The sequence below is a fragment of the Parasteatoda tepidariorum genome, chromosome 8, assembly GCF_982258835.1.
Source record: "Parasteatoda tepidariorum strain Cologne lab strain chromosome 8, Ptep-v5.0, whole genome shotgun sequence".
Taxonomy (NCBI): Eukaryota; Metazoa; Arthropoda; class Arachnida; order Araneae; family Theridiidae; genus Parasteatoda; species Parasteatoda tepidariorum.
Genome location: NC_141762.1, coordinates 12676220 through 12693061, shown reverse-complemented (window position 1 = coordinate 12693061; position 16842 = coordinate 12676220). Strand labels below are relative to the sequence as shown.

At 33.0% G+C, this 16842-nt stretch overlaps 52 non-coding genes across 52 annotated transcripts; all 52 read left to right on the top strand.

Annotated features, from left to right (window-relative positions):
- The first annotated feature begins 113 nt into the window (after positions 1-113).
- TRNAT-CGU (transfer RNA threonine (anticodon CGU)) lies at positions 114-186 on the top strand. Its single transcript has one exon. It is a non-coding gene; the product is annotated as a tRNA-Thr (tRNA).
- A 203-nt stretch (positions 187-389) lies between these two features.
- TRNAT-UGU (transfer RNA threonine (anticodon UGU)) lies at positions 390-462 on the top strand. Its single transcript has one exon. It is a non-coding gene; the product is annotated as a tRNA-Thr (tRNA).
- Positions 463-663: 201 nt separating this feature from the next.
- TRNAT-UGU (transfer RNA threonine (anticodon UGU)) lies at positions 664-736 on the top strand. The gene has a single exon. It is a non-coding gene; the product is annotated as a tRNA-Thr (tRNA).
- Positions 737-939: 203 nt separating this feature from the next.
- On the top strand, positions 940-1012 carry TRNAT-UGU (transfer RNA threonine (anticodon UGU)). The gene has a single exon. It is a non-coding gene; the product is annotated as a tRNA-Thr (tRNA).
- Positions 1013-2635: 1623 nt separating this feature from the next.
- Positions 2636-2708, top strand: TRNAT-UGU (transfer RNA threonine (anticodon UGU)). The gene has a single exon. It is a non-coding gene; the product is annotated as a tRNA-Thr (tRNA).
- A 196-nt stretch (positions 2709-2904) lies between these two features.
- TRNAT-UGU (transfer RNA threonine (anticodon UGU)) lies at positions 2905-2977 on the top strand. Its single transcript has one exon. It is a non-coding gene; the product is annotated as a tRNA-Thr (tRNA).
- A 200-nt stretch (positions 2978-3177) lies between these two features.
- Positions 3178-3250, top strand: TRNAT-CGU (transfer RNA threonine (anticodon CGU)). Its single transcript has one exon. It is a non-coding gene; the product is annotated as a tRNA-Thr (tRNA).
- A 203-nt stretch (positions 3251-3453) lies between these two features.
- On the top strand, positions 3454-3526 carry TRNAT-UGU (transfer RNA threonine (anticodon UGU)). The gene has a single exon. It is a non-coding gene; the product is annotated as a tRNA-Thr (tRNA).
- Positions 3527-3726: 200 nt separating this feature from the next.
- On the top strand, positions 3727-3799 carry TRNAT-UGU (transfer RNA threonine (anticodon UGU)). The gene has a single exon. It is a non-coding gene; the product is annotated as a tRNA-Thr (tRNA).
- A 203-nt stretch (positions 3800-4002) lies between these two features.
- Positions 4003-4075, top strand: TRNAT-UGU (transfer RNA threonine (anticodon UGU)). Its single transcript has one exon. It is a non-coding gene; the product is annotated as a tRNA-Thr (tRNA).
- A 203-nt stretch (positions 4076-4278) lies between these two features.
- On the top strand, positions 4279-4351 carry TRNAT-CGU (transfer RNA threonine (anticodon CGU)). Its single transcript has one exon. It is a non-coding gene; the product is annotated as a tRNA-Thr (tRNA).
- A 196-nt stretch (positions 4352-4547) lies between these two features.
- TRNAT-UGU (transfer RNA threonine (anticodon UGU)) lies at positions 4548-4620 on the top strand. The gene has a single exon. It is a non-coding gene; the product is annotated as a tRNA-Thr (tRNA).
- A 203-nt stretch (positions 4621-4823) lies between these two features.
- On the top strand, positions 4824-4896 carry TRNAT-CGU (transfer RNA threonine (anticodon CGU)). Its single transcript has one exon. It is a non-coding gene; the product is annotated as a tRNA-Thr (tRNA).
- Positions 4897-5099: 203 nt separating this feature from the next.
- TRNAT-UGU (transfer RNA threonine (anticodon UGU)) lies at positions 5100-5172 on the top strand. The gene has a single exon. It is a non-coding gene; the product is annotated as a tRNA-Thr (tRNA).
- A 200-nt stretch (positions 5173-5372) lies between these two features.
- On the top strand, positions 5373-5445 carry TRNAT-UGU (transfer RNA threonine (anticodon UGU)). Its single transcript has one exon. It is a non-coding gene; the product is annotated as a tRNA-Thr (tRNA).
- A 203-nt stretch (positions 5446-5648) lies between these two features.
- TRNAT-UGU (transfer RNA threonine (anticodon UGU)) lies at positions 5649-5721 on the top strand. Its single transcript has one exon. It is a non-coding gene; the product is annotated as a tRNA-Thr (tRNA).
- Positions 5722-5924: 203 nt separating this feature from the next.
- TRNAT-UGU (transfer RNA threonine (anticodon UGU)) lies at positions 5925-5997 on the top strand. Its single transcript has one exon. It is a non-coding gene; the product is annotated as a tRNA-Thr (tRNA).
- A 203-nt stretch (positions 5998-6200) lies between these two features.
- TRNAT-CGU (transfer RNA threonine (anticodon CGU)) lies at positions 6201-6273 on the top strand. The gene has a single exon. It is a non-coding gene; the product is annotated as a tRNA-Thr (tRNA).
- A 200-nt stretch (positions 6274-6473) lies between these two features.
- Positions 6474-6546, top strand: TRNAT-UGU (transfer RNA threonine (anticodon UGU)). The gene has a single exon. It is a non-coding gene; the product is annotated as a tRNA-Thr (tRNA).
- Positions 6547-6749: 203 nt separating this feature from the next.
- TRNAT-UGU (transfer RNA threonine (anticodon UGU)) lies at positions 6750-6822 on the top strand. The gene has a single exon. It is a non-coding gene; the product is annotated as a tRNA-Thr (tRNA).
- Positions 6823-7025: 203 nt separating this feature from the next.
- Positions 7026-7098, top strand: TRNAT-UGU (transfer RNA threonine (anticodon UGU)). The gene has a single exon. It is a non-coding gene; the product is annotated as a tRNA-Thr (tRNA).
- A 203-nt stretch (positions 7099-7301) lies between these two features.
- TRNAT-CGU (transfer RNA threonine (anticodon CGU)) lies at positions 7302-7374 on the top strand. Its single transcript has one exon. It is a non-coding gene; the product is annotated as a tRNA-Thr (tRNA).
- A 203-nt stretch (positions 7375-7577) lies between these two features.
- On the top strand, positions 7578-7650 carry TRNAT-UGU (transfer RNA threonine (anticodon UGU)). Its single transcript has one exon. It is a non-coding gene; the product is annotated as a tRNA-Thr (tRNA).
- A 203-nt stretch (positions 7651-7853) lies between these two features.
- Positions 7854-7926, top strand: TRNAT-UGU (transfer RNA threonine (anticodon UGU)). Its single transcript has one exon. It is a non-coding gene; the product is annotated as a tRNA-Thr (tRNA).
- Positions 7927-8129: 203 nt separating this feature from the next.
- TRNAT-UGU (transfer RNA threonine (anticodon UGU)) lies at positions 8130-8202 on the top strand. The gene has a single exon. It is a non-coding gene; the product is annotated as a tRNA-Thr (tRNA).
- Positions 8203-8405: 203 nt separating this feature from the next.
- TRNAT-CGU (transfer RNA threonine (anticodon CGU)) lies at positions 8406-8478 on the top strand. Its single transcript has one exon. It is a non-coding gene; the product is annotated as a tRNA-Thr (tRNA).
- Positions 8479-8681: 203 nt separating this feature from the next.
- On the top strand, positions 8682-8754 carry TRNAT-UGU (transfer RNA threonine (anticodon UGU)). Its single transcript has one exon. It is a non-coding gene; the product is annotated as a tRNA-Thr (tRNA).
- Positions 8755-8954: 200 nt separating this feature from the next.
- TRNAT-UGU (transfer RNA threonine (anticodon UGU)) lies at positions 8955-9027 on the top strand. The gene has a single exon. It is a non-coding gene; the product is annotated as a tRNA-Thr (tRNA).
- A 203-nt stretch (positions 9028-9230) lies between these two features.
- Positions 9231-9303, top strand: TRNAT-UGU (transfer RNA threonine (anticodon UGU)). Its single transcript has one exon. It is a non-coding gene; the product is annotated as a tRNA-Thr (tRNA).
- Positions 9304-9782: 479 nt separating this feature from the next.
- Positions 9783-9855, top strand: TRNAT-UGU (transfer RNA threonine (anticodon UGU)). The gene has a single exon. It is a non-coding gene; the product is annotated as a tRNA-Thr (tRNA).
- Positions 9856-10058: 203 nt separating this feature from the next.
- Positions 10059-10131, top strand: TRNAT-UGU (transfer RNA threonine (anticodon UGU)). The gene has a single exon. It is a non-coding gene; the product is annotated as a tRNA-Thr (tRNA).
- A 203-nt stretch (positions 10132-10334) lies between these two features.
- On the top strand, positions 10335-10407 carry TRNAT-CGU (transfer RNA threonine (anticodon CGU)). The gene has a single exon. It is a non-coding gene; the product is annotated as a tRNA-Thr (tRNA).
- Positions 10408-10610: 203 nt separating this feature from the next.
- TRNAT-UGU (transfer RNA threonine (anticodon UGU)) lies at positions 10611-10683 on the top strand. Its single transcript has one exon. It is a non-coding gene; the product is annotated as a tRNA-Thr (tRNA).
- A 200-nt stretch (positions 10684-10883) lies between these two features.
- Positions 10884-10956, top strand: TRNAT-UGU (transfer RNA threonine (anticodon UGU)). Its single transcript has one exon. It is a non-coding gene; the product is annotated as a tRNA-Thr (tRNA).
- Positions 10957-11159: 203 nt separating this feature from the next.
- Positions 11160-11232, top strand: TRNAT-UGU (transfer RNA threonine (anticodon UGU)). Its single transcript has one exon. It is a non-coding gene; the product is annotated as a tRNA-Thr (tRNA).
- A 203-nt stretch (positions 11233-11435) lies between these two features.
- Positions 11436-11508, top strand: TRNAT-CGU (transfer RNA threonine (anticodon CGU)). The gene has a single exon. It is a non-coding gene; the product is annotated as a tRNA-Thr (tRNA).
- A 203-nt stretch (positions 11509-11711) lies between these two features.
- Positions 11712-11784, top strand: TRNAT-CGU (transfer RNA threonine (anticodon CGU)). The gene has a single exon. It is a non-coding gene; the product is annotated as a tRNA-Thr (tRNA).
- A 200-nt stretch (positions 11785-11984) lies between these two features.
- On the top strand, positions 11985-12057 carry TRNAT-UGU (transfer RNA threonine (anticodon UGU)). Its single transcript has one exon. It is a non-coding gene; the product is annotated as a tRNA-Thr (tRNA).
- Positions 12058-12533: 476 nt separating this feature from the next.
- TRNAT-UGU (transfer RNA threonine (anticodon UGU)) lies at positions 12534-12606 on the top strand. The gene has a single exon. It is a non-coding gene; the product is annotated as a tRNA-Thr (tRNA).
- A 203-nt stretch (positions 12607-12809) lies between these two features.
- On the top strand, positions 12810-12882 carry TRNAT-UGU (transfer RNA threonine (anticodon UGU)). Its single transcript has one exon. It is a non-coding gene; the product is annotated as a tRNA-Thr (tRNA).
- A 203-nt stretch (positions 12883-13085) lies between these two features.
- Positions 13086-13158, top strand: TRNAT-UGU (transfer RNA threonine (anticodon UGU)). The gene has a single exon. It is a non-coding gene; the product is annotated as a tRNA-Thr (tRNA).
- Positions 13159-13631: 473 nt separating this feature from the next.
- TRNAT-CGU (transfer RNA threonine (anticodon CGU)) lies at positions 13632-13704 on the top strand. The gene has a single exon. It is a non-coding gene; the product is annotated as a tRNA-Thr (tRNA).
- Positions 13705-13907: 203 nt separating this feature from the next.
- Positions 13908-13980, top strand: TRNAT-CGU (transfer RNA threonine (anticodon CGU)). The gene has a single exon. It is a non-coding gene; the product is annotated as a tRNA-Thr (tRNA).
- Positions 13981-14180: 200 nt separating this feature from the next.
- On the top strand, positions 14181-14253 carry TRNAT-UGU (transfer RNA threonine (anticodon UGU)). Its single transcript has one exon. It is a non-coding gene; the product is annotated as a tRNA-Thr (tRNA).
- A 200-nt stretch (positions 14254-14453) lies between these two features.
- Positions 14454-14526, top strand: TRNAT-UGU (transfer RNA threonine (anticodon UGU)). Its single transcript has one exon. It is a non-coding gene; the product is annotated as a tRNA-Thr (tRNA).
- A 197-nt stretch (positions 14527-14723) lies between these two features.
- Positions 14724-14796, top strand: TRNAT-UGU (transfer RNA threonine (anticodon UGU)). The gene has a single exon. It is a non-coding gene; the product is annotated as a tRNA-Thr (tRNA).
- Positions 14797-14996: 200 nt separating this feature from the next.
- Positions 14997-15069, top strand: TRNAT-UGU (transfer RNA threonine (anticodon UGU)). Its single transcript has one exon. It is a non-coding gene; the product is annotated as a tRNA-Thr (tRNA).
- Positions 15070-15272: 203 nt separating this feature from the next.
- TRNAT-CGU (transfer RNA threonine (anticodon CGU)) lies at positions 15273-15345 on the top strand. The gene has a single exon. It is a non-coding gene; the product is annotated as a tRNA-Thr (tRNA).
- Positions 15346-15548: 203 nt separating this feature from the next.
- TRNAT-UGU (transfer RNA threonine (anticodon UGU)) lies at positions 15549-15621 on the top strand. The gene has a single exon. It is a non-coding gene; the product is annotated as a tRNA-Thr (tRNA).
- Positions 15622-15821: 200 nt separating this feature from the next.
- On the top strand, positions 15822-15894 carry TRNAT-UGU (transfer RNA threonine (anticodon UGU)). The gene has a single exon. It is a non-coding gene; the product is annotated as a tRNA-Thr (tRNA).
- Positions 15895-16370: 476 nt separating this feature from the next.
- TRNAT-UGU (transfer RNA threonine (anticodon UGU)) lies at positions 16371-16443 on the top strand. Its single transcript has one exon. It is a non-coding gene; the product is annotated as a tRNA-Thr (tRNA).
- Positions 16444-16646: 203 nt separating this feature from the next.
- Positions 16647-16719, top strand: TRNAT-UGU (transfer RNA threonine (anticodon UGU)). The gene has a single exon. It is a non-coding gene; the product is annotated as a tRNA-Thr (tRNA).
- The last annotated feature ends 123 nt before the right edge of the window (positions 16720-16842 follow it).

Sequence of the window (16842 nt, the reverse complement as noted above, 5' to 3'; positions counted from 1 at the left end):
AAGAAGAAAGATTTTCTTTAATGAATTTTAAAACACAAATTGTAAAATATCACATAACCGGGTTATTTTTATTTTCATTGAATTTAGAATTCGTTGTTTTACACTGTATGTGCGCCACCATAGCTCAGTGGTTAGAGCACTGGTCTCGTAAACCAGGGGTCGTGAGTTCATTCCTCACTGGTGGCTATCAGAGTGCTGTGTTATAAATGCTTTTAATTTGAGGGATATTACATATGTCTTTGTTTTTTATGATATTTTAATATTTGAAAATACATAAAGAAGAAAGATTTTCTTTAATGAATTTTAAAAGACAAATTGTAAAATATCACATAACCGGGTTATTTTTATTTTCATTGAATTTAGAATTCGTTGTTTTACACTGCATGTGCGGCACCATAGCTCAGTGGTTAGAGCACTGGTCTTGTAAACCAGGGGTCGTGAGTTCAATCCTCACTGGTGGCTCTCAGAGTGCTGTGTTATAAATGCTTTTAATTTGGGGGATATTACATATGTCTTTGTTTTTTATGATATTTTAATATTTGAAAATACATAAAGAAAGATTTTCTTTAATGAATTTTAAAAACACAAATTGTAAAATATCACATTACCGGGTTATTTTTATTTTCATTGAATTTAGAATTCGTTGTTTTACACTGCATGTGCGCCACCATAACTCAGTGGTTAGAGCACTGGTCTTGTAAACCAGGGGTCGTGAGTTCAATCCTCATTGGTGGCTCTCAGAGTGCTGTGTTATAAATGCTTTTAATTTGAGGGATATTACATATGTCTTTGTTTTTTATGATATTTTAATATTTGAAAATACATAAAGAATAAAGATTTTCTTTAATGAATTTTAAAACACAAATTGTAAAATATCACATTACCGGGTTATTTTTATTTTCATTGAATTTAGAATTCGTTGTTTTACACTGCATGTGCGCCACCATAGCTCAGTGGTTTGAGCACTGGTCTTGTAAACCAGGGGTCGTGAGTTCATTCCTCACTGGTGGCTCTCAGAGTGCTGTGTTATAAATGCTTTTAATTTGAGGGATATTACATATGTCTTTGTTTTTTATGATATTTTAATATTTGAAAATAAACTGCTGTTTGTAGAAAATGCAACACCATGAAGGAATCATCAGAATCAAATGAAATTCGCAGCAAATGTCAATTATAGGATATTATGCAAATTAATAAAGTTTCAGAGCCATCGCGCGTGCGTGGCGCGCGCAGCGCCCTCTGAATTGATGCTGAAAGCGTATAAATAAAGTGTTGTAGCGGGACGTTGAAAATAGTCTATGATTATTTGTTAGTGGCAAACGTTTAGTGAGACCTGAGTATGCCTCCACGACGGAAGAATAAGAAATTCAAGCAACTTACGGAGTTTGAACGAGGGAGGATAATCGGCCTTCGAGAAGGAGGATTTTCCTATCGCGCAATAGCAGCTCGTATGCAGCGGAACAGTTCCACAGTGATGCGAGTTTGGAAGCAGTGGACCGACGAGCACCGAACAACTCGAAAAACAGGCACTGGACGACAGAAGGTGACGTCAGAGCGCGATGATCGACACCTGCTCCGCATGGCGGTGAATGATCGCACAGCTTCCTCCAGGCAGCTGGCAGCACATTGGTCTACTGCTACAGGTGTACAATTGTCGGCTTCGTCAATTCGTCGTCGTCTGCTGCGCCGTGGATTGCGTGCAAGGGTGCCATTATACAGGATTCCCCTCACGGCGGATCATCGACGGCTGCGTCGGCAGTGGGCTCTTGAGCACAGAGACTGGCGAGCTGATTGGCACCAAGTTGTCTTTTCAGATGAATCACGCTTCAATTTGTGGACCCATGATGGCCGTGTTCGTGTTAGACGTTATGCCGGTCAACGCTGCCTTCCTGAGTGTATTATTGAACGACATAGTGGTCGAACACCCGGAGTTATGGTCTGGGGTGCGATTTCGTATCATGGACGATCCAATTTGATACGAATTGAGGGTAATCTCAATAGCAACAGATACGTCCGTGAAGTGCTACAGCCCGAAGTCGTTCCTTTCCTTCAAGGCATCCCTGGAGCTATCTTTCAGCAGGATAATGCACGCCCACATGTTGCGCGGACTGTTAGAGACTTCTGTTCAGCACAACGCATGCAACTTCTTCCTTGGCCTGCTTATTCGCCGGATATGTCGCCTATTGAGCACGTGTGGGATATGGTTGGTCGGCGTCTCACTCGTGATCCGCGTCCTGCAGTTTCCAAAGACGAACTTTGGTTGCGCATACAAGCGATATGGAATTCTCTTCCTCAAGCAGATATTCAACATCTGTTTGACTCCATGCCACGTCGTATAGCAGCACTTATTGCAGCGCGTGGTGGCTGCACCAAATACTGATTTCGGACGCTTAATTTGTTTCTTTTGTTTTGAAAATTTCATCATTTATTTGTATCAGTACAAGTCGTTTCTGCATTAAATTTCATTTGATTCTGATGATTCTTTCATGGTGTTGCATTTTCTACAAACAGCAGTTTACATAAAGAAGAAAGATTTTCTTTAATGAATTTTAAAACACAAATTGTAAAATATCACATTACCGGGTTATTTTTATTTTCATTGAATTAAGAATTCGTTGTTTTACACTGCATGTGCGCCACCATAGCTCAGTGGTTAGAGCACTGGTCTTGTAAACCAGGGGTCGTGAGTTCAATCCTCACTGGTGGCTCTCAGAGTGCTGTGTTATAAATGCTTTTAATTTGAGGGATATTACATATGTCTTTGTTTTTTATGATATTTTAATATTTGAAAATACATAAAGATTTTCTTTAATGAATTTTAAAACACAAATTGTAAAATATCACATAACCGGGTTATTTTTATTTTCATTGAATTTAGAATTCGTTGTTTTACACTGCATGTGCGCCACCATAGCTCAGTGGTTAGAGCACTGGTCTTGTAAACCAGGGGTCGTGAGTTCAATCCTCACTGGTGGCTCTCAGAGTGCTGTGTTATAAATGCTTTTAATTTGGGGGATATTACATAAGTCTTTGTTTTTTATGATATTTTAATATTTGAAAATACATAAAGAAAGATTTTCTTTAATGAATTTTAAAACACAAATTGTAAAATATCACATAACCGGGTTATTTTTATTTTCATTGAATTTAGAATTCGTTGTTTTACACTGTATTTTCGCCACCATAGCTCAGTGGTTAGAGCACTGGTCTCGTAAACCAGGGGTCGTGAGTTCATTCCTCACTGGTGGCTATCAGAGTGCTGTGTTATAAATGCTTTTAATTTGAGGGATATTACATATGTCTTTGTTTTTTATGATATTTTAATATTTGAAAATACATAAAGAAGAAAGATTTTCTTTAATGAATTTTAAAAGACAAATTGTAAAATATCACATAACCGAGTTATTTTTATTTTCATTGAATTTAGAATTCGTTGTTTTACACTGCATGTGCGCCACTATAGCTCAGTGGTTAGAGCACTGGTCTTGTAAACCAGGGGTCGTGAGTTCAATCCTCACTGGTGGCTCTCATAGTGCTGTGTTATAAATGCTTTTAATTTGGGGGATATTACATATGTCTTTGTTTTTTATGATATTTTAATATTTGAAAATACATAAAGAAAGATTTTCTTTAATGAATTTTAAAACACAAATTGTAAAATATCACATAAAAACGTTATTTTTATTTTGATTGAATTCAGAAATCGTTGTTTTACACTCCATGTGAGGCACTATAGCTCAGTGGTTAGAACGCTGGTCTTGTAAACCAGGGGTCGTGAGTTCAATCCTCACTGGTGGCTCTCAGAGGGCTGTGTTATAAATGCTTTTAATTTGAGGGATATTACATATGTCTTTGTTTTTTATGATATTTTAATATTTGAAAATACATAAAGAAGAAAGATTTTCTTTAATGAATTTTAAAACACAAATTGTAAAATATCACATTACCGGGTTATTTTTATTTTCATTGAATTAAGAATTCGTTGTTTTACACTGCATGTGCGCCACCATAGCTCAGTGGTTAGAGCACTGGTCTTGTAAACCAGGGGTCGTGAGTTCAATCCTCACTGGTGGCTCTCAGAGTGCTGTGTTATAAATGCTTTTAATTTGAGGGATATTACATATGTCTTTGTTTTTTATGATATTTTAATATTTGAAAATACATAAAGAAGAAAGATTTTCTTTAATGAATTTTAAAACACAAATTGTAAAATATCACATTACCGGTTTATTTTTATTTTCATTCAATTTAGAATTCGTTGTTTTACACTGCATGTGCGCCACCATAGCTCAGTGGTTAGAGCACTGGTCTCGTAAACCAGGGGTCGTGAGTTCTATCCTCACTGGTGGCTCTCAGAGTGCTGTGTTATAAATGCTTTTAATTTGAGGGATATTACATATGTCTTTGTTTTTTATGATATTTTAATATTTGAAAATACATAAAGATTTTCTTTAATGAATTTTAAAACACAAATTGTAAAATATCACATAACCGGGTTATTTTTATTTTCATTGAATTTAGAATTCGTTGTTTTACACTGCTTGTGCGCCACCATAGCTCAGTGGTTAGAGCACTGGTCTTGTAAACCAGGGGTCGTGAGTTCAATCCTCACTGGTGGCTCTCAGAGTGCTGTGTTATAAAAGCTTTTAATTTGAGGGATATTACATATGCCTTTGTTTTTTATGATTTTTAAATATTTGAAAATACATAAAGAAGAAAGATTTTCTTTAATGAATTTTAAAACACAAATTGTAAAATATCACATAACCGGGTTATTTTTATTTTCATTGAATTTAGAATTCGTTGTTTTACACTGTTTTTTCGCCACCATAGCTCAGTGGTTAGAGCACTGGTCTCGTAAACCAGGGGTCGTGAGTTCATTCCTCCCTGGTGGCTATCAGAGTGCTGTGTTATAAATGCTTTTAATTTGAGGGATATTACATATGTCTTTGTTTTTTATGATATTTTAATATTTGAAAATACATAAAGAAGAAAGATTTTCTTTAATGAATTTTAAAAGACAAATTGTAAAATATCACATAACCGGGTTATTTTTATTTTCATTGAATTTAGAATTCGTTGTTTTACACTGCATGTGCGCCACCATAGCTCAGTGGTTAGAGCACTGGTCTTGTAAACCAGGGGTCGTGAGTTCAATCCTCACTGGTGGCTCTCAGAGTGCTGTGTTATAAATGCTTTTAATTTGGGGGATATTACATATGTCTTTGTTTTTTATGATATTTTAATATTTGAAAATACATAAGGAAAGATTTTCTTTAATGAATTTTAAAACACAAATTGTAAAATATCACATAAAAACGTTATTTTTATTTTGATTGAATTCAGAAATCGTTGTTTTACCCTCCATGTGAGGCACTATAGCTCAGTGGTTAGAACGCTGGTCTTGTAAACCAGGGGTCGTGAGTTCAATCCTCACTGGTGGCTCTCAGAGTGCTGTGTTATAAATGCTTTTAATTTGAGGGATATTACATATGTCTTTGTTTTTTATGATATTTTAATATTTGAAAATACATAAAGAAGAAAGATTTTCTTTAATGAATTTTAAAACACAAATTGTAAAATATCACATAACCGGGTTATTTTTATTTTCATTGAATTTAGAATTCGTTGTTTTACACTGCATGTGCGCCACTATAGCTCAGTGGTTAGAGCACTGGTCTTGTAAACCAGGGGTCGTGAGTTCAATCCTCACTGGTGGCTATCAGAGTGCAGTGTTATAAATGCTTTTAATTTGTGGGATATTACATATGTCTTTGTTTTTTATGATATTTTAATATTTGAAAATACATAAAGAAGAAAGATTTTCTTTAATGAATTTTAAAACACAAATTGTAAAATATCACATAACCGGGATATTTTTATTTTCATTGAATTTAGAATTCGTTGTTTTACACTGCTTGTGCGCCACCATAGCTCAGTGGTTAGAGCACCGGTCTTGTAAACCAGGGGTCGTGAGTGCAATCCTCACTGGTGGCTCTCAGAGTGCTGTGTTATAAATGCTTTTAATTTGAGGCATATTACATATGCCTTTGTTTTTTATGATTTTTAAATATTTGAAAATACATAAAGAAGAAAGATTTTCTTCAATGAATTTTAAAACACAAATTGTAAAATATCACATAACCGGGTTATTTTTATTTTCATTGAATTTAGAATTCGTTGTTTTACACTGTATTTTCGCCACCATAGCTCAGTGGTTAGAGCACTGGTCTCGTAAACCAGGGGTCGTGAGTTCATTCCTCACTGGTGGCTATCAGAGTGCTGTGTTATAAATGCTTTTAATTTGGGGGATATTACATATGTCTTTGTTTTTTATGATATTTTAATATTTGAAAATACATAAAGAAAGATTTTCTTTAATGAATTTTAAAACACAAATTGTAAAATATCACATAAAAACGTTATTTTTATTTTGATTGAATTCAGAAATCGTTGTTTTACACTCCATGTGAGGCACTATAGCTCAGTGGTTAGAACGCTGGTCTTGTAAACCAGGGGTCGTGAGTTCAATCCTCACTGGTGGCTCTCAGAGGGCTGTGTTATAAATGCTTTTAATTTGAGGGATATTACATATGTCTTTGTTTTTTATGATATTTTAATATTTGAAAATACATAAAGAAGAAAGATTTTCTTTAATGAATTTTAAAACACAAATTGTAAAATATCACATAACCGGGTTATTTTTATTTTCATTGAATTTAGAATTCGTTGTTTTACACTGCATGTGCGCCACTATAGCTCTGTGGTTAGAGCACTGGTCTTGTAAACCAGGGGTCGTGAGTTCAATCCTCACTGGTGGCTATCAGAGTGCAGTGTTATAAATGCTTTTAATTTGTGGGATATTACATATGTCTTTGTTTTTTATGATATTTTAATATTTGAAAATACATAAAGAAGAAAGATTTTCTTTAATGAATTTTAAAACACAAATTGTAAAATATCACATAACCGGGATATTTTTATTTTCATTGCATTTAGAATTCGTTGTTTTACACTGCTTGTGCGCCACCATAACTCAGTGGTTAGAGCACTGGTCTTGTAAACCAGGGGTCGTGAGTGCAATCCTCACTGGTGGCTCTCAGAGTGCTGTGTTATAAATGCTTTTAATTTGAGGCATATTACATATGCCTTTGTTTTTTATGATTTTTAAATATTTGAAAATACATAAAGAAGAAAGATTTTCTTTAATGAATTTTAAAACACAAATTGTAAAATATCACATAACCGGGTTATTTTTATTTTCATTGAATTTAGAATTCGTTGTTTTACACTGTATTTTCGCCACCATAGCTCAGTGGTTAGAGCACTGGTCTCGTAAACCAGGGGTCGTGAGTTCATTGCTCACTGGTGGCTATCAGAGTGCTGTGTTATAAATGCTTTTAATTTGAGGGATATTACATATGTCTTTGTTTTTTATGATATTTTAATATTTGAAAATACATAAAGAAGAAAGATTTTCTTTAATGAATTTTAAAACACAAATTGTAAAATATCACATAACCGGGTTATTTTTATTTTCACTGAATTTAGAATTCGTTGTTTTACACTGCATGTGCGCCACCATAGCTCAGTGGTTAGAGCACTGGTCTTGTAAACCAGGGGTCGTGAGTTCAATCCTCACTGGTGGCTATCAGAGTGCAGTGTTATAAATGCTTTTAATTTGTGGGATATTACATATGTCTTTGTTTTTTATGATATTTTAATATTTGAAAATACATAAAGAAGAAAGATTTTCTTTAATGAAGTTTAAAACACAAATTGTAAAATATCACATAAAAACGTTATTTTTATTTTGATTGAATTCAGAAATCGTTGTTTTACACTCCATGTGAGGCACTATAGCTCAGTGGTTAGAACGCTGGTCTTGTAAACCAGGGGTCGTGAGTTCAATCCTCACTGGTGGCTCTTAGAGTGCTGTGTTATAAATGCTTTTAATTTGAGGGATATTACATATGTCTTTGTTTTTTATGATATTTTAATATTTAAAAATACATAAAGAAGAAAGATTTTCTTTAATGAATTTTAAAACACAAATTGTAAAATATCACATAACCGGGTTATTTTTATTTTCATTGAATTTAGAATTCGTTGTTTTACACTGCATGTGCGCCACTATAGCTCAGTGGTTAGAGCACTGGTCCTGTAAACCAGGGGTCGTGAGTTCAATCCTCACTGGTGGCTATCAGAGTGCAGTGTTATAAATGCTTTTAATTTGTGGGATATTACATATGTCTTTGTTTTTTATGATATTTTAATATTTGAAAATACATAAAGAAGAAAGATTTTCTTTAATGAATTTTAAAACACAAATTGTAAAATATCACATAACCGGGTTATTTTTATTTTCATTGAATTTAGAATTCGTTGTTTTACACTGCATGTGCGCCACCATAGCTCAGTGGCTAGAGCGCTGGTCTCGTAAACCAGGGGTCGTGAGTTCATTCCTCACTGGTGGCTATCAGAGAGCTGTGTTATAAATGCTTTTAATTTGAGGGATATTACATATGTCTTTGTTTTTTATGATATTTCAATATTTGAAAATACATAAAGAAGAAAGATTTTCTTTAATGAATTTTAAAAGACAAATTGTAAAATATCACATAACCGGGTTATTTTTATTTTCATTGAATTTAGAATTCGTTGTTTTACACTGCATGTGCGCCACCATAGCTCAGTGGTTAGAGCACTGGTCTTGTAAACCAGGGGTCGTGAGTTCAATCCTCACTGGTGGCTCTCAGAGTGCTGTGTTATAAATGCTTTTAATTTGGGGGATATTACATATGTCTTTGTTTTTTATGATATTTTAATATTTGAAAATACATAAAGAAAGATTTTCTTTAATGAATTTTAAAACACAAATTGTAAAATATCACATAAAAACGTTATTTTTATTTTGATTGAATTCAGAAATCGTTGTTTTACACTCCATGTGAGGCACTATAGCTCAGTGGTTAGAACGCTGGTCTTGTAAACCAGGGGTCGTGAGTTCAATCCTCACTGGTGGCTCTCAGAGTGCTGTGTTATAAATGCTTTTAATTTGAGGGATATTACATATGTCTTTGTTTTTTATGATATTTTAATATTTGAAAATACATAAAGAAGAAAGATTTTCTTTAATGAATTTTAAAACACAAATTGTAAAATATCACATAACCGGGTTATTTTTATTTTCATTGAATTTAGAATTCGTTGTTTTACACTGCATGTGCGCCACTATAGCTCAGTGGTTAGAGCACTGGTCTTGTAAACCAGGGGTCGTGAGTTCAATCCTCTCTGGTGGCTATCAGAGTGCAGTGTTATAAATGCTTTTAATTTGTGGGATATTACATATGTCTTTGTTTTTTATGATATTTTAATATTTGAAAATACATAAAGAAGAAAGATTTTCTTTAATGAATTTTAAAACACAAATTGTAAAATATCACATAACCGGGATATTTTTATTTTCATTGAATTTAGAATTCGTTGTTTTACACTGCTTGTGCGCCACCATAGCTCAGTGGTTAGAGCACTGGTCTTTTAAACCAGGGGTCGTGAGTGCAATCCTCACTGGTGGCTCTCAGAGTGCTGTGTTATAAATGCTTTTAATTTGAGGGATATTACATATGCCTTTGTTTTTTATGATTTTTAAATATTTGAAAATACATAAAGAAGAAAGATTTTCTTTAATGAAGTTTAAAACACAAATTGTAAAATATCACATAAAAACGTTATTTTTATTTTGATTGAATTCAGAAATCGTTGTTTTACACTCCATGTGAGGCACTATAGCTCAGTGGTTAGAACGCTGGTCTTGTAAACCAGGGGTCGTGAGTTCAATCCTCACTGGTGGCTCTTAGAGTGCTGTGTTATAAATGCTTTTAATTTGAGGGATATTACATATGTCTTTGTTTTTTATGATATTTTAATATTTAAAAATACATAAAGAAGAAAGATTTTCTTTAATGAATTTTAAAACACAAATTGTAAAATATCACATAACCGGGTTATTTTTATTTTCATTGAATTTAGAATTCGTTGTTTTACACTGCATGTGCGCCACTATAGCTCAGTGGTTAGAGCACTGGTCCTGTAAACCAGGGGTCGTGAGTTCAATCCTCACTGGTGGCTATCAGAGTGCAGTGTTATAAATGCTTTTAATTTGTGGGATATTACATATGTCTTTGTTTTTTATGATATTTTAATATTTGAAAATACATAAAGAGGAAAGATTTTCTTTAATGAATTTTAAAACACAAATTGTAAAATATCACATAACCGGGTTATTTTTATTTTCATTGAATTTAGAATTCGTTGTTTTACACTGCATGTGCGCCACCATAGCTCAGTGGCTAGAGCGCTGGTCTCGTAAACCAGGGGTCGTGAGTTCATTCCTCACTGGTGGCTATCAGAGAGCTGTGTTATAAATGCTTTTAATTTGAGGGATATTACATATGTCTTTGTTTTTTATGATATTTCAATATTTGAAAATACATAAAGAAGAAAGATTTTCTTTAATGAATTTTAAAAGACAAATTGTAAAATATCACATAACCGGGTTATTTTTATTTTCATTGAATTTAGAATTCGTTGTTTTACACTGCATGTGCGCCACCATAGCTCAGTGGTTAGAGCACTGGTCTTGTAAACCAGGGGTCGTGAGTTCAATCCTCACTGGTGGCTCTCAGAGTGCTGTGTTATAAATGCTTTTAATTTGGGGGATATTACATATGTCTTTGTTTTTTATGATATTTTAATATTTGAAAATACATAAAGAAAGATTTTCTTTAATGAATTTTAAAACACAAATTGTAAAATATCACATAAAAACGTTATTTTTATTTTGATTGAATTCAGAAATCGTTGTTTTACACTCCATGTGAGGCACTATAGCTCAGTGGTTAGAACGCTGGTCTTGTAAACCAGGGGTCGTGAGTTCAATCCTCACTGGTGGCTCTCAGAGTGCTGTGTTATAAATGCTTTTAATTTGAGGGATATTACATATGTCTTTGTTTTTTATGATATTTTAATATTTGAAAATACATAAAGAAGAAAGATTTTCTTTAATGAATTTTAAAACACAAATTGTAAAATATCACATAACCGGGTTATTTTTATTTTCATTGAATTTAGAATTCGTTGTTTTACACTGCATGTGCGCCACTATAGCTCAGTGGTTAGAGCACTGGTCTTGTAAACCAGGGGTCGTGAGTTCAATCCTCACTGGTGGCTATCAGAGTGCAGTGTTATAAATGCTTTTAATTTGTGGGATATTACATATGTCTTTGTTTTTTATGATATTTTAATATTTGAAAATACATAAAGAAGAAAGATTTTCTTTAATGAATTTTAAAACACAAATTGTAAAATATCACATAACCGGGTTATTTTTATTTTCATTGAATTTAGAATTCGTTGTTTTACACTGCATGTGCGCCACCATAGCTCAGTGGCTAGAGCGCTGGTCTCGTAAACCAGGGGTCGTGAGTTCATTCCTCACTGGTGGCTATCAGAGTGCTGTGTTATAAATGCTTTTAATTTGAGGGATATTACATATGTCTTTGTTTTTTATGATATTTTAATATTTGAAAATACATAAGGAAGAAAGATTTTCTTTAATGAATTTTAAAAGACAAATTGTAAAATATCACATAACCGGGTTATTTTTATTTTCATTGAATTTAGAATTCGTTGTTTTACACTGCATGTGCGCCATCATAGCTCAGTGGTTAGAGCACTGGTCTCGTAAACCAGGGGTCGTGAGTTCAATCCTCACTGGTGGCTCTCAGAGTGCTGTGTTATAAATGCTTTTAATTTGGGGGATATTACATATGTCTTTGTTTTTTATGATATTTTAATATTTGAAAATACATAAAGAAAGATTTTCTTTAATGAATTTTAAAACACAAATTGTAAAATATCACATAACCGGGTTATTTTTATTTTCATTGAATTTAGAATTCGTTGTTTTACACTGCATGTGCGCCACCATAGCTCAGTGGTTAGAGCACTGGTCTTGTAAACCAGGGGTCGTGAGTTCAATCCTCACTGGTGGCTCTCAGAGTGCTGTGTTATAAATGCTTTTAATTTGGGGGATATTACATATGTCTTTGTTTTTTATGATATTTTAATATTTGAAAATACATAAAGAAAGATTTTCTTTAATGAATTTTAAAACACAAATTGTAAAATATCACATAACCGGGTTATTTTTATCTTCATTGAATTTAGAATTAGTTGTTTTACACTGCATGTGCGCCACCATAGCTCAGTTGTTAGAGCACTGGTCTTGTAAATAAGGGGTCGTGAGTTCAATCCTCACTGGTGGCTCTCAGAGTGCTGTGTTATAAATGCTTTTAATTTGAGGGATATTACATATGTCTTTGTTTTTTCTGATATTTTAATATTTGAAAATACATATAGAAGAAAGATTTTCTTTAATGAATTTTAAAACACAAATTGTAAAATATCACATAACCGGGTTATTTTTTTTTTCATTGAATTTAGAATTCGTTGTTTTACACTGCATGTGCGCCACCATAGCTCAGTGGTTAGAGCACTGGTCTTGTAAACCAGGGGTCGTGAGTTCAATCCTCACTGGTGGCTCTCAGAGTGCTGTGTTATAAATGCTTTTAATTTGAGGGATATTACATATGTCTTTGTTTTTTATGATATTTTAATATTTGAAAATACATAAAGAAGAAAGATTTTCTTTAATGAATTTTAAAACTCAAATTGTAAAATATCACACAACCGGGTTATTTTTATTTTCGTTGAATTTAGAATTCGTTGTTTTACACTGCAAGTGCGCCACTATATCTCAGTGGTTAGAGCACTGGTCTTGTAAACCAGGGGTCGTGAGTTCAATCCTCACTGGTGGCTCTCAGAGTGCAGTGTTATAAATGCTTTTAATTTGTGGGATATTACATATGTCTTTGTTTTTTATGATATTTTAATATTTGAAAATACATAAAGAAGAAAGATTTTCTTTTATGAATTTTAAAACACAAATTGTAAAATATCGCATAACCGGGTTATTTTTATTTTCATTGAATTTAGAATTCGTTGTTTTACACTGCTTGTGCGCCACCATAGCTCGGTGGTTAGAGCACTGGTCTTGTAAACCAGGGGTCGTGAGTTCAATCCTCACTGGTGGCTCCCAGAGTGCTGTGTTATAAATGCTTTTAATTTGGGGGATATTACATATGTCTTTGTTTTTTATGATATTTTAATATTTGAAAATACATAAAGAAAGATTTTCTTTAATGAATTTTAAAACACAAATTGTAAAATATCACATAAAAACGTTATTTTTATTTTGATTGAATTCAGAAATCGTTGTTTTACACTCCATGTGAGGAACTATAGCTCAGTGGTTAGAACGCTGGTCTTGTAAACCAGGGGTCGTGAGTTCAATCCTCACTGGTGGCTCTCAGAGTGCTGTGTTATAAATGCTTTGAATTTGGGGGATATTACATTTGTCTTTGTTTTTCATGATATTTTAATATTTGAAAATACATAAAGAAAGATTTTCTTTAATGAATTTTAAAACACAAATTGTAAAATGTCACATAACCGGGTTATTTTTATTTTCATTGAATTTAGAATTCGTTGTTTTACACTGCATGTGCGCCACCATAGCTCAGTGGCTAGAGCGCTGGTCTCGTAAACCAGGGGTCGTGAGTTCATTCCTCACTGGTGGCTGTCAGAGAGCTGTGTTATAAATGCTTTTAATTTGAGGGATATTACATATGTCTTTGTTTTTTATGATATTTTAATATTTGAAAATACATAAAGAAGAAAGATTTTCTTTAATGAATTTTAAAAGACAAATTGTAAAATATCACATAACCGGGTTATTTTTATTTTCATTGAATTTAGAATTCGTTGTTTTACACTGCATGTGCGCCATCATAGCTCAGTGGTTAGAGCACTGGTCTCGTAAACCAGGGGTCGTGAGTTCAATCCTCACTGGTGGCTCTCAGAGTGCTGTGTTATAAATGCTTTTAATTTGGGGGATATTACATATGTCTTTGTTTTTTATGATATTTTAATATTTGAAAATACATAAAGAAAGATTTTCTTTAATGAATTTTAAAACACAAATTGTAAAATATCACATAACCGGGTTATTTTTATTTTCATTGAATTTAGAATTCGTTGTTTTACACTGCATGTGCGCCACCATAGCTCAGTGGTTAGAGCACTGGTCTTGTAAACCAGGGGTCGTGAGTTCAATCCTCACTGGTGGCTCTCAGAGTGCTGTGTTATAAATGCTTTTAATTTGGGGGATATTACATATGTCTTTGTTTTTTATGATATTTTAATATTTGAAAATACATAAAGAAAGATTTTCTTTAATGAATTTTAAAACACAAATTGTAAAATATCACATAACCGGGTTATTTTTATCTTCATTGAATTTAGAATTAGTTGTTTTACACTGCATGTGCGCCACCATAGCTCAGTGGTTAGAGCACTGGTCTTGTAAACCAGGGGTCGTGAGTTCAATCCTCACTGGTGGCTATCAGAGTGCTGTGTTATAAATGCTTTTAATTTGAGGGATATTACATATGTCTTTGTTTTTTATGATATTTTAATATTTGAAAATACATAAAGAAGAAAGATTTTCTTTAATGATATTTAAAACACAAATAGTAAAATATCACATAACCGGGTTATTTTCATTGAATTTAGAATTCGTTGTTTTACACTGCATGTGCGCCACCATAGCTCAGTGGTTAGAGCTTTGGTCTTGTAAACCAGGGGTCGTGAGTTCAATCCTCACTGGTGGCTCTCAGAGTGCTGTGTTATAAATGCTTTTAATTTGGGGGATATTACATATGTCTTTGTTTTTTATGATATTTTAATATTTGAAAATACATAAAGAAAGATTTTCTTTAATGAATTTTAAAACACAAATTGTAAAATATCACATAACCGGGTTATTTTTATTTTCATTGAATTTAGAATTCGTTGTTTTACACTGCATGTGCGCCACCATAGCTCAGTGGTTAGAGCACTGGTCTTGTAAACCAGGGGTCGTGAGTTCAATCCTCACTGGTGGCTCTCAGAGTGCTGTGTTATAAATGCTTTTAATTTGAGGGATATTACATACGTCTTTGTTTTTTATGATTTTTAAATATTTGAAAATACATAAAGAAGAAAGATTTTCTTTAATGAATTTTAAAACACAAATTGTAAAATATCACATAACCGGGTTATTTTTATTTTCATTGAATTTAGAATTCGTTGTTTTACACTGCATGTGCGCCACCATAGCTCAGTGGTTAAAGCACTGGTCTCGTAAACCAGGGGTCGTGAGTTCATTCCTCACTGGTGGCTATCAGAGTGCTGTGTTATAAATGCTTTTAATTTGAGGGATATTACATATGTCTTTGTTTTTTATGATATTTTAATATTTGAAAATACATAAAGAAGAAAGATTTTCTTTAATGAATTTTAAAACACAAATTGTAAAATATCACATAACCGGGTTATTTTTATTTTCATTGAATTTAGAATTCGTTGTTTTACACTGCATGTGCGCCACCATAGCTCAGTGGTTAGAGCACTGGTCTTGTAAACCAGGGGTCGTGAGTTCAATCCTCTCTGGTGGCTCTCAGAGTGCTGTGTTATAAATGCTTTTAATTTGGGGGATATTACATATGTCTTTGTTTTTTATGATATTTTAATATTTGAAAATACATAAAGAAAGATTTTCTTTAATGAATTTTAAAACACAAATTGTAAAATATCACATAACCGGGATATTTTTATTTTCATTGAATTTAGAATTCGTTGTTTTACACTGCATGTGCGCCACCATAGCTCAGTGGTTAGAGCACTGGTCTTGTAAACCAGGGGTCGTGAGTTCAATCCTCACTGGTGGCTCTGAGAGTGCTGTGTTATAAATGCTTTTAATTTGGGGGATATTACATATGTCTTTGTTTTTTATGATATTTTAATATTTGAAAATACATAAAGAAAGATTTTCTTTAATGAATTTTAAAACACAAATTGTAAAATATCACATAACCGGGTTATTTTTATCTTCATTGAATTTAGAATTAGTTGTTTTACACTGCATGTGCGCCACCATAGCTCAGTTGTTAGAGCACTGGTCTTGTAAATAAGGGGTCGTGAGTTCAATCCTCACTGGTGGCTCTCAGAGTGCTGTGTTATAAATGCTTTTAATTTGAGGGATATTACATATGTCTTTGTTTTTTCTGATATTTTAATATTTGAAAATACATATAGAAGAAAGATTTTCTTTAATGAATTTTAAAACACAAATTGTAAAATATCACATAACCGGGTTATTTTTTTTTTCATTGAATTTAGAATTCGTTGTTTTACACTGCATGTGCGCCACCATAGCTCAGTGGTTAGAGCACTGGTCTTGTAAACCAGGGGTCGTGAGTTCAATCCTCACTGGTGTCTCTCAGAGTGCTGTGTTATAAATGCTTTTAATTTGAGGGATATTACATATGTCTTTGTTTTTTATGATATTTTAATATTTGAAAATACATAAAGAAGAAAGATTTTCTTTAATGAATTTTAAAACTCAAATTGTAAAATATCACACAACCGGGTTATTTTTATTTTCATTGAATTTAGAATTCGTTGTTTTACACTGCATGTGCGCCACTATATCTCAGTGGTTAGAGCACTGGTCTTGTAAACCAGGGGTCGTGAGTTCAATCCTCACTGGTGGCTCTCAGATTGCAGTGTTATAAATGCTTTTAATTTGTGGGATATTACATATGTCTTTGTTTTTTATGATATTTTAATATTTGAAAATACATAAAGAAGAAAGATTTTCTTTTATGAATTTTAAAA